Raw genomic sequence first — 4,210 nt, forward strand, 5'->3', positions numbered from 1 at the left:
GGCCGGCGAGGGGAGGGCATTTGGGTACTCTAGCTCACCTCCTATGCACATGAGGTTTTCGATGAAATGTCCGAGCCACACTAGTTAATCTTTCTCCTCTCGAAACTCGACCTCCGAGCTCCATTTTCCCCGAGATTTGTCTAGGTTTAGCGGTTCGTCACGTCCCGTCCCCGTCTTCACCACCGTCGATCGCCCGCGCCGATCTCGTCACCGGCACCACCGTGGTGAGCCTCTTGTTCTTATCTTCTTTCTAAAAGAAAAAAATTCTTAATTCAGATAGATACTTGTCTAATTTTCTTATTTTTATTATTCCTTGTTATTATATAGTGCGATTGTTTTGGTATCCGCCCCCGTCGGCTCTCGTCCTGTCTATGATTCGGATGTGGTATATATTATCTTTTTATAACTATTTGGTTCATTTATTGTTTATGACACTTATGCCGACCAACGTGACATAGATTTTATTTATCTAGGAGGTGGTTGAACCAGAAATTCCAACCGACCCTATTGTAGAGAGGTTAAATTTAGTTGAAGAAGAAAACAATTACTTGAAGGAAAAAATAAAAAATTGAGGAGGAGAAGATGATATTGGAGTTGCATGTTGCGGATGTTGTCGATGATCACAAGATCAAGATGGATGCAATGCAGTTGAAGATTAGAAAGATTAGAAAATATGCCATTCATACCGAGGCTTGGTATCATTATGCAGTTGGATCAATTGTTACCTTGGTTGCGATTATGATCGCATTTGCTGTTGCATTGAAATGTTTTACTTAATTTCAATGTATGGTTTAATTAGACGCTCTAGAGAGCTATATGTTGTTCAATGAGAACTATGTATGTACTTTGGTTTTAATCTAATGATGAACTTCTATTAATTTGGTCACTTATTTATTCATTAGAGCTATATGGTGCCTTCAATTTCAGGGTCTTATAGCTCAAAATAATCAGTAAATGCATGAAAAATAACAACTGAAGACAGAAAGGGTTGAAAATTGATGATGTGGCTTTGAATGGTGCATTTTGAACACGGAAAAACTATGGAGTTCAAATAAGTTAAAAAAAATGAAATCCCTTTCTAACAGACGAGTTTCCGTATGAAACCCTGATACTTCGAAAGAGATTGTCCGTTTTGTACACAAAGTGCATCCAGTTTTTGACGTAACCCTCTCTACTTTCTTGCACATGCTATGTGGATGAAATGATGATACCATGCCAACTTTCAACCTTTTCAAAGTTCATTTGAAATGCTTTTCAATTTCAGGGTCTTATAGCTCAAAATAATCAGTAAATGCATGAAAAATAACAAATGAAGTCAGAAATGGTTGAAAATTGATGATGTGGCTTTGTTGGTGCATTTTGAACACAGAAAAACTATGGAGTTCAAATAAGTTAAAAAATGTAATTCCTTTGTAACAGACGAGTTTCCGTATGAAACCCTGATACTTCGAAAGAGATTGTCTGTTTTATACACGAAGTGCATCCAGTTTTTGCCGTAACCCTCTCTACTTCCTTGCACATGCTATGTGGATGAAATGATGATACCATGCCAACTTTCAACCTTTTCAGAGTTCAATTGAAATGCAAAAAGAAAATTAACTAAAAAACTTTTATAAAACTCTAATAGAAAAATAAACTTTAATAAAACAAAGAAGTAGAAACAAAATAAACTTTATAAAAGTAAAATAGATAAACTTTAATAAAATAAATAAAAATAGGAATAGTAAGTTTTTTGTTGTAAGTAGAAACAAAATAAAATAAATAAAGCAACAAAAAAATGAAAAAGGTGCCACCTACTGGGCCACCACGGCCTGAATACGACTACAAACCCAACCGTGGGCCAGGATTCAGGCCCGCAGCAGGCCCAGTAGGCCCACAAGCACATCGTGACAAATTAGGCCCGAAAGCCTACAGTTGAGAGGAGCTCGAGGGTTGGCGCAGCAGCGCTTATAAACCACTCTCGAGCTCTCTCAACTAGCGAGGTGGGACTAAAGTTTTGGCCGCTACGCGGGCAGCACAGGGCCTTTGGTCCCGGTTGGGTCCACCAACTGGGACTAAAGGGGTGCATTGGTACCGGTTTGTGGCACCAACCAGAACCTATGCCCCCCCCTTTAGTCCCGGTTGGTGCCACCAACCGGGACCAAAGGCCTCCGCTTCCCGCCCTTTGGGCTGCTGAAAACTGACCTTTGATCCCGGTTGATGGCAACAACCGGGACTAAAAGGAGGCATTGGTCCCAGTTGGTGCCACGAACAGGGACCAATGCTTTGGGTATATAAGTAGCACTTAGCAATTTTGCAGAGTTCATCACCACAGTTGCCCCCGACGACGCCGAGCACATCGACGCCGCCCGCCGTCGCCGTCGCCCGCGCCCATCGTCGCCGTCGCCTGTCGTCGCCGTCGCCGTCGCCCGCGCCCTTGCCTGACGCCGTCGCCGCGCGCCGTCCCTGCCCCGACGCGCGCCGTCCCTGCCCCGCCGTGCGCTGCTCCTGCCCCGACGTCGTCGCCGCGCCACTCCCCGCGCCCCTGCTCGCCCCGACGCCGCCCGCCGCCCGCTCCTCCCTCTCTGAGCACCGCGCCTCTGCCGGCCCCATCGCCGCCGTGCTAATTTTTTCTTATACATGCTATTTTTTACATGTTTTTAGATTTTCATATATGTATGTATGTATTTTTTAGATATATGTATTTTGTTGATGTATGTTCATATATGTATGTATGTATGTATTTTTTAATGTTTTTTGTATGTATGTATGTATTTTTTCAATTATAATGATGTTTTAAAAATACATATATGCAAAAGTTAGATTTTTAGAAAAGTTTTATCTATATATGTTCTCTGATTTAGTACATTTTAGGTTAGTTTCATTTTGAGAAAAGTTTTATATATTTAGGAAGAAGGAATAGAAGGAAGAAGAAGGAAGAAGAAAAAGTTTTATATATGCAAAAGTTACATTTTTAGAAAAGTTTTATATATCTAGCTAGGAAAGGAAGAAGAAGAAAAAGAATGAGAGGAAAAAGGAAAATAAGAAGAGGAAGAAAGGAGAAGAAGAGGAGAGGAAGAAGAGGAGAAATAAATAAGCAGAGGAAAAAAGAAGAAAAAGAAGAGGAGAAGAAGAAAGGAATAGAGGAGAAGAAGAAAAAATAGTATTTTCTATTTTTTTTCTTCTTCTCCTGTATTCCTTTCTTCTTCTCCTCTTTTTTTTCTTTTTTTTCTTCGATCTTCTCATCTATTCCTTGCTTCTTCTCCTCTTTTTATTTCTTCTTCGTCTTCTTATTTTTTATCGGGTATGTCGTTGTCGATATACCCCCTCCCGATAACTTCAACACGAGGAGGGGGGGGGGTTCGATATACCCCCTCCCCGATAACATTATTTTCCCATGTATGTATGTCGTCGTATGTCGTCGTTGTCGATATAACCCCCTCTCGACCGTGATAACTTATACCACGGGAGCACCCCCCGGCCCTCTCGCTCGACCAAAATTCTGGAGGACACCCAAACCCTAGAAAAAATGATGTCGGTCTCCTACCCCCTCCCGCCGCGCCCCAAACCCTTGAAGCGTTTGTCGAGGCCACCCCAAACCCTTGAAGCGTTGCCGAGGCCACCCCAAACCCTAGAGAAGCAGCGTCGAGGCCACTAATATGATTCCTTATTGTGATTAGCTAGCTAGTTCTACGTTTGCCACTAATATATCCATCTGTCATGTTTGAATAATAATTGCCATGTTGTAAATATTTGCAGAAACTATGGAGCACCCCCGAGACGAAGCAACAGAAGCGGTGTTGGGGGACATAATCGCACAAGGAAGTGATGTCGTCTTGTCATTTCTCAACGACACCGATGGTCTGGAAGGACAGGGTGAAGAAGCAGGCTACGGTGATCAAACAATGGAGGACGAAGGACATGAATATGATGGCTCCGGTGACCCAATGCCGGTGCAAGAAGGAGACCGTGATGACGGCTCCGGTGACCGAACCGAGTCCGGCCAGGTATATATATTAGTTAAGCCTGTGCTGACTAGCTAATTGATGCATTCATTGTTTTGGTATGTACACATATTAATTAACTCTCGTCTTTCTTCTTTTTTCTAGCCCTCTGGATCAAGCACAACTTCGGTAAAGAGACGAGGCCCGAAGAAAGAGTTGCGCTCGGATGAAAGGTTTGAGATCACAGCAATCGCGCGCGTTGGCATGCCGATTGAACCTATCCGGAC

This window comes from Aegilops tauschii, chromosome 7, assembly GCF_002575655.3.
Source record: "Aegilops tauschii subsp. strangulata cultivar AL8/78 chromosome 7, Aet v6.0, whole genome shotgun sequence".
Taxonomy (NCBI): Eukaryota; Viridiplantae; Streptophyta; class Magnoliopsida; order Poales; family Poaceae; genus Aegilops; species Aegilops tauschii.